Source organism: Palaemon carinicauda, chromosome 29 (genome assembly GCF_036898095.1).
Source record: "Palaemon carinicauda isolate YSFRI2023 chromosome 29, ASM3689809v2, whole genome shotgun sequence".
NCBI lineage: Eukaryota > Metazoa > Arthropoda > Malacostraca > Decapoda > Palaemonidae > Palaemon > Palaemon carinicauda.
In genome coordinates this window covers 52,753,227-52,761,868 of record NC_090753.1, presented here as the reverse complement: position 1 = coordinate 52,761,868, position 8,642 = coordinate 52,753,227, and positions in this window count along the sequence as shown.

Here is an 8,642-nt window from a genome sequence, read left to right as displayed (position 1 = left end):
GTGCCATTTTAGCTCGGAAAAGTTACCTACTAGCTGATTGGTTGCAAGTATTGTGTCCGAATGGCTTCATTGTTTTCAAATAGTTACCAAGTAATGCGAATCGAAACTTAGTTTATAACCCAAATTTCTCTCTTGAGATATATGTTTTGTCAATAATTAATGTTACCGATTAAAGTATTGTGATGGCAAGTCTAAGTTTAATAACAACATCCGGCGAAGTGAACGACAGGAGCTTGCTTTCGGATGCATAATTTCGTAACTTTTCACAGATTTTGGCTGATTACGTGAATTGGACATTTTTCTTGACCTTGACCTTAACCTTTGACCTTCACCTTCCAAAAAATTATTTCCAACTTTTTACATAACAGTTAATCCTTGAAAGTTTCATTACTATACTATCAGAATTGTGGCCAGGAAGCTGTTCTCAAACAAACACACAAACAGGGGCGAAAACATAACCTCCTTCCAACTTCGTTGGCGGAAGTAATGACGTCATAGCACCAGAGAGTTCAGTCTGTTTCCTTTGATCGGAACAAATGCTATTTTAACGTTACATGTCACGTGAATAACGAGGGAGAGGGAGTGCATTGGGAGTTATCATACTCTCTCTCTCTCTCTCTCTCTCTCTCTCTCTCTCTCTCTCTCGTTTATGGGCATTATATTTATCTTTACATTACGTTGATATTCAATGCGCTTATTATAACTTGAATTTTATCTCTTTAAATCTACTTATTCATCTAAAGCTGAACATGAAATTTAATTATAATAGTAATGGTAATAAGGATGATGGTAGCAATAATTATAATAACCAATAATAACCATTTAAATGCTGCTAATAATAATAAAGATGATAAAAACAAAAGCTATTTTAAGTGACTGTTTTGACTGTTCGGTAAATTCTCGTGAATTCTCGAGATCTGCGAGAGAATATATTCGGGACCGATTGCTTCTGTTAACCAAAGAGGAACTTGATATAGCCGAGTCCGAATTGCACATCAGTGGGAAAGGTCAATTGGCTGTTGCAGAGGTTGACGAGTGTCTTGGTGGGCTGGGAGAGCCTTCAACTGTGCAAAGATAGAAGGGAATAGGGTGTCGGTTGGTAAATACAGGTGAATATTGTGTTTGTTTAGTATAAGTGTATGGTGTTGTGTTTGTTAGAGGTGTATGGTGTTGCGTGTGTTTAATAGAGATGAATATTGTGTTTGTTTGGTAGTAGTGTATTGTTTTGCTTTTGTTAGAGAGAGGTGTATGGTGTTGCGTTTGTTAAATAAAGATGAATATTGTGTTTATTTGGTAGAAATGTATATTGTTGTGTTTGATGAATACAGGTGAATATTTTGTTTTGTTTGGTCTAAGTGTATGGTGTTGCGTATATTAAATAGAGGGAAATATTGTGTTTGTTTGGTAAAAGTTTGTCATGTTGCGCATGTTAAATAGAGATGAATATTTTTTTTTTTTTTTTTTTTTTTTGTTGTTGTTGAGGTGTATGGTCTTTTCTTATTTTAAATTAATGTGAATATTGTGTTTGTTTGGTAGAAGTGTATTGTGTTGCGTTTGTTAAATAGAGGTGATTTTATTTCTGGCAGAAGTGTATGGTGTAGTGTTTGTTAAATAGGGGGGGTATATTTTGTTTGTTATGAGTGGATAGTGATGTGTTTATTAAACGAGAATATTGTTGTGTTTTTAGGTAGATGCGAATATTGCTGTTTACTACAATATAAAGATGAATGTTTCTGTCTTTGTTATATAGACGTCAATGGTTTATTTGTTATATGTTGGGGAGGAGAATAGTTTGACGTCCCTGAGAGATTTACGTAAAACAATTATGATACTAGAAGTAGGAGATGATGAATAGTGAAGAATTGCAGTAAAAACTCAATATAGAGACGACTGGTGAAATCTAACCGAGGCCCTTTGAGTTAATAGGCCTAGGAGATGATGTTGATGATGATGAGAGTAGATTGCTTTTCAAGAGTTACTCCATATGTTATCTTACTTATATAAAAAAAATGATAATGAAAAATAAATCCATAATTAAAAGGAAAACTTTATCATAGTTTATTTATGACTGTATCATCGTGCTAATTAAATTTAGATATCCAATAATAATTAGACGAGATATTTCGAGCACTTAAACGGTGAGGTTTGTTATAAACTTTATATGTTTTCAAAGCTCCAATTATGCAAATTTAAGATGTACAAACATTCGGCAAATGTTTTTATGTTGAGTAGGCTGACATAAGTCTCTTCATAGTTTATGTATGACCGATGTCTTTTAACGTTGTTAAATTCTTTATTCATTATTTATCTTTTCTCATTTCCAATCCTTAAGGGGTTAAAGTACGCTCATGAGTGGCAGAGGCAAGGGACAGTAACTTTGCCCTATCAAGCAGGACAATGCCCTAGAGACTGATCATATATCATATGATCAACGCCTAAGCCTCCTCTCCACCCAAGCTAGGACCAAGGAGGGCCAGACAATGGCTGCTGATGACTCAGCAGATAGAGCTATAGGCTTCCCCAATCCACCCCAACCTTAGCTCAAAAGGATGGTAAAGTTGTAGATACAAAAGGAACTAACGAGACTGAGTAGGACTTGAACCCCCAACTGGCAAACACTAAGCAGAGACGTTACCAATCATGCCACAACAACCCTAAAGATGGGATATTTTTTTTCTTTTGGGTCCCTTAGGCTTTTATCATCTTCCTTTTCCAACTGGCTAGTGATAACAACAACAACAAAAACAACATAAGGCTTCATTAAATCTTTTATATGGATGTAGTATTTAGTTATATTTAAGTAATAAGGTATCTAAAGAATTTGACTTCAGTTTTATTTTCGAATAATCAGATTTATAACACAAGAAAAAACTTAAAGATATAAGAAATGACATTTTCACATGTCCAGAAGCACGACGTTTTCAAATATATTTTTCTGCCGGAAGTTTCTTTTTAGTGGAAGAAAACACGGTGCTCTTGAATATGGAATTTCCCCCCAGGTCAAAGCCTCTCTCTCTCTCTCTCTCTCTCTCTCTCTCTCTCTCTCTCTCTCTCTCTCTCTCTCTCTCTCTCTCTCTCTCTCTTCTTTTGTTACTTTAGAATTTCATTTCTGGGTCCCAACGAGGTTCCATTTGTAAATTCATGTCTCCTTCAAGTCTTTAAAGAACAGGTAAAGAATCCTTATGTTGATTCGCTTTTATTTAATGAAACAGAATCATTTAAGGCATTTGTGCGTTTCATGTTTATTCAACTAATTTTCTGAATAAAAAATGCTTTATAATATTTTATAAATTTTGTTGTTTACATTTCGAACTCTTACCAAGTATAGGTCAAAATAAATTTATTCAAGTTGTGCTATAGAATGACTTCATTTGCTCCAAGAGGATGTTTAAAATGCCTACTAAAAGGGTGTATAAATAGGAGACTGAAGACGCTGGCTGTATACAAAAAGAAAACATTAAGAATCCCATTTTGAGAAGGCCCAGAATGTCAGGTAAGCCTAATTGAATATAGCCCTGCTAGAATATTTATAATGGTGGCCGATATAATAACGTCCCTAACTGGTGAACGCCTGACTAGGGTTCGAGTCCCCTCTCAAACTAGTTAGTTTCTATGGTCGCTACAACCTCACTATCTTTGTGAACTAAGGAGGGTGGTTTGGGGGGAGCCTATAGGTCTATCTGCTGAGTCACCAGCAGCCATTGCCTGGCCCTCCTTGGTCTTAGCTTAGGTGGAGAGGGAGCTTGGGTGCTGATCATATGTATATACGGTTGGTCTCTAGGGCATTGTTCTGCTTGATAGCGCAATATCACTGTCCCTTGGCTGTTCCTGTTAAGCCCAATGAGAAACCCCACTGCAAGAGAACCTACAACGCCAGGTAATTTCCCCAAAATAAACTGCATTTTTTGAAGGTTAACGTTGCATGCTACATTCTGTGCATCCCCCATTACTTCTAATCCAGCTCTCTTGCTTTTCGTGACTCCAAACCACTCTGAGCTTGCGTGAGGGGAGGCAGGGAATGATTTAATCACCACCGAGGCAATTTGTAAGTCAACTTTCACTGTTATTATCATTATTGAGATATCACAGAAAGGGAGTAATTCAAATATACATTTATAGCAAAGTAATCATTTGTCTAAATGGTTGAAAGAACACGTTTATCTATTTGTGTGGGTAATGTTTTCACGCATTTAAAACATAATTCTCGTCCTTTTTAATAGTAACTGATATACATATGCAACGTTATATTTATCTAACAAAAAATGCTCATTTATACTTATACAACAATTTTGCCATTTTTAATGAATAGCACGGCCATACATATGCAACAAAATATACCAACTTTGGCATAAATTACTTGAAAATTATCATATGTACTAATAACTCGTATACATATTGATGCCTTCATTTGCATGAATATCTCAAATATAAATTGGTCTGTATATCTCAAAATATGCATTTGCAAAGGGGGGAAATGGGAGAAAATAAATAAATAAATGAATAAAGAAAACGAAGGAAGGAGATCAAGGGGTGTTCCAGGTGAGGGTTCCAGACGAGCCTCAATTAAACCACAGGAATATAATCTCTGGCTCGGAGGCTTACGCCTTTGATCCTCGTCCAGAGAATAAGGACCATTTATTAGGGGAGGAATTGCGAGGCGAGCCAAGCAAGGTCTTGAATCCCTTTCTGTTCAGAGGAAATTATCGTATTCCAATATCCAGAAGTGACTTCACTTTGTGAATTGCAGGTACTGAACGGGAATTGCTGGTACTGCATGGGAATAGTAGTTACTGCGCGGGAATTACAGATAATGCGCGGGAATTGCAGGCACTACAGGGGAATTGCAGATACTGCACGAGAACTGCTGATGATTTGCAGGTACTGTACGGGAATTGCAGATACTGCACGGGAACTGCAGATGATTTGCAGGTACTGTACGGGAATTGCAGATACTGCACGGGAATTTTAGTTTTTGCACGGAATTGAGGTTATTGAACGGGAATGGCAGGTACTGTAAGGGAATTTCAGGTATTGCGAGGGAATTGCAAGCACTGCACTGGAATTGCAGACACTGCCCGGGGAATTACAGATACTGCATGGGAATTGCAGATATTGCACGGGAATTGCAGATACTGCACGGGAATTAGAGATACACCACGATAATTGCCAATACTGCACGTGAATTGCAGAGACTGCACCACTTTGACTTGCCCCGGTTTTGTTTACGTATGTGACTTCTGTCGATGAAGTTGGAGAAGTTGGGAGGTGGTGATGTTTTGTCTGTTGATTGCTCTGGTGAAGTTGTGAGGTTGATGGTTTTTTTAATCTGTGCTTGTTTGTGAATGGGTATATTTGGTAGCCTAAGTTCTCTGGAAAGGAAATGTCGATTTTGTTGAAATAAATTCTGATTCATCCCACTCTTATGTTATTATTATTATTATTATTATTATTATTATTATTATTATTATTATTATTATTATTATTATTATTATATGCTGAGAAACACACATACATTTTTGTTTGCATTATCATAAATATTCCTGTTCAAGTTAGAAATATATCACGTTTATATCCCTACCGTAATGCATAAACTGCAGATTATTTTCAAAGTAATTAACAACTTCTTATTGTAATAATCTCCATAAAAGAGATTCTACAGTTTATTCTTATCTGTTTCAATCATATTGATAATTTCACATCCAGTATTTGAGGAGCAATTTTTCAGCTCATTGTAAATCTTTGATTTTGTTACATTTTATTTCTATTTAAAGTTTCATTCCAATAAATATAATTTGAAGAAACTTTGGTTATAATATTGGGTCTTCATTAGTTTTCAGCGATGCTAAGATAAACAGAGCTTAGCTCATGTGTTGGTATGAATGAAATACCCAACAGTCAACCAGTGAAAATGCCATAAAATAATGAAGATGGGAACGAAAGTAAATCAGAGCATAGAGGAAAGTTATGACTTCAGAAAGAAAGTCATTTTCCAGTCATATGAAGATTTTAGAGATGTGTCTTCCAACTTGAGAGAGAGAGAGAGAGAGAGAGAGAGAGAGAGAGAGAGAGAGAGAGAGAGAGAGAGAGAGATTCACAGGAAGTAGACCATGAAAATAATTTATTGAATGAAGTTTTGGGAAGTGTACGATTCAAAAGTAGAAGTTTAGGAAAGAGTCGAAAATTTATTGAAAGTATCACATGATTTCACAATTCGCATATTCAAGAATGCAAAGAGGTTATAATTTTGAGAATTACGATTGAGAAATATAAAAAATTTTTAAGTGTTCTATGAAATGCGATCATCCTCGTCAGTTCAACAATACATCGGGTTTCGACATTGTATTCTCTCTACATGTCTAAACCACTTCAGCGTATTTTACACTCTTAACACGTCAATCTTCATATTATATCAAATGTCTCGATCCTTGCTGTCCAACTGTTCTTTCTTTTATCACTGTCTAGATTTTTGGAAAGGGTTACCTTTTAAAGGTTTAACAGCCGCTCATGAATGGCAGAGTCCAGGGACAGTGACATTGCCTCATCAAACAAGACAATGCCCTAGAGACTGACCATGTATACATATGATCAGCGCATAAGCCCCCTCTCCACCCAAGCTAGGACCAAGGAGGTTTAGGCAATGGCTGCTGATGACTCGCAATAGATAGACCTATAGACTCCGACCAAAGGAACTATCGAGCTTGAGCAGGACTCGAACCTCAGGCTGGCAATCAACAGGCAAGGGCTCTACCAACAGGCCACCAGAACCTTTGCTGGGATTGGAGTTTTTTCGATACAAAAATATTGAGGGAGTTGCGGTGGTTTTGCCAATGTTTGCACCAAAGGAATGTCAATATTTGATACTCTGCATTCTCTCAGGTTTGCCTGCCACTGAACTTAAAGTGGGGATGATTGTATTCTTGAAATGCTCTCACTCCAAGCTGGTTTGAGTTTTACTTTAGCCTTTTTAGATAAAGTGGTACAGTTGATTCCGGTACACTTCATTAGAAGCTAGGGAGACGTCTGACAGCTGTGCAGTGCAGCAGGTCATGCTGTATTTAGCGAAAGAAAAACTGTTGGCAACGCTTACTAAAAAATAAAGTCACTGATCTTGTAAACACGTGATCAAAAGCGTTTTGGAATTTTTGGAATTTTTATTTTTCTGAACTTTTTCTATACTTTCTGTTTACAATACTAAACACTCACTCCTGTTCCACTCTTTCCGTACAATAGAATCTTCTTGAGGGAGACTTATTTTTTCTGCATCGGCTTTTCTTCTATTTCTTACTAGAATAAGTCAGATTTGGCATCTGCTGTTCCTGCTGCTGCTGCTCCTCTTCCTCCTTTTGGATTTTCTATTTTCATATATTTTTTACTATTTTCTATCTCTAGGAAATTTTCTTTATGGAGCACAGCATACTAAAAATCATTCCATATTTTTCTGTAGTTGTCAGTCCACCTGACAAAGGAAACAGTACAAGTGAATCTTTATCAAGGAACAAAGCTTGCCAGAGCAGGTCAGACTTCTTCCCTGTTCTGACTACATTTCTATCCTGCAAGAACAAACTTTAGACATTTTTAGTTCAAGTTACCTTTTAGGAGTGGCTCCTTGTTGTTAAGGTGATCGGTATAACGGTTCAGTTTTTCTAGGCTCCGACACACGTAGGTGTGTCTGAAAATGAAACTGACAGAGTATCAAAGGAAGCTGCAGCTGAATTGCTTCCAAAAAAAATATGCCCTCCTCTGTAATGACCTTTCACCAAGCATTAAGAGGTTTAAAGGTTTAAAGGCCACTTGTGAATGGCAGAGGCAAGGGACAGTGACATTGCCTTATCAAGTAGGACAATTCCCTAGAGACTGACCATCTATACATATGATTAAACTAAGCTATGACCAAGGAGGGCCAGACAATGGCTGCTGATGACTCAGCAGATAGACCTATAGGCTCACCCAACTCCCCTTCTTTATCTCACAATAAGGGTGAGGTTGCAGCTATTATCTCGGCCACCGCAGCCCTTTCATGAAATGTGGTAGCACCATTGGGATACTCTAGATGGAAATAAGCTGAGGGAAATAACGAGTGTTATACTTAATTATACGTATAACTCGATGCCCAGAAAGTGGGAGGCTATTCTTTATCGGCTTTGCATTGGCCACACTTATTTGACACAAGGGTTTTTATGACTGGCCAAAAATCCTAAAAGTGAGGCATTTATTGACCGAGTGCCCCCCCCCCCACTGACTCTTCAGTTCCTAAAGAAATATTTCTGTTTAATGTTCGAAGTGGGGATGGCAGGTTCATCCTTATTAAGATTTTGGCAACATTTGTACTTATTTTAGATTGATTGATTGATATGAGGTTTTCTGACATCCTGTCATCTAAGGTCATTGACGCCCATACTTATTTTAGAATCAAGTCTTCTATAAAGTTATTTAAATTTTATACTGCTCTGTTTGCTTTATTGTTTTAGATAGTATTCGATTTTAGAGTTTATTTATGGCAAATGATAGCGGTGCCAAAAAAAACCAAAATTATTCCTCCATTCCATTGGGCCATCTTTCACATTACAAAGGTAAATCCTGATCTTTGTAAAGAAGTTGAGAACGATGCATATGATGTTGATAATGATCAGGGTTTAAACTTT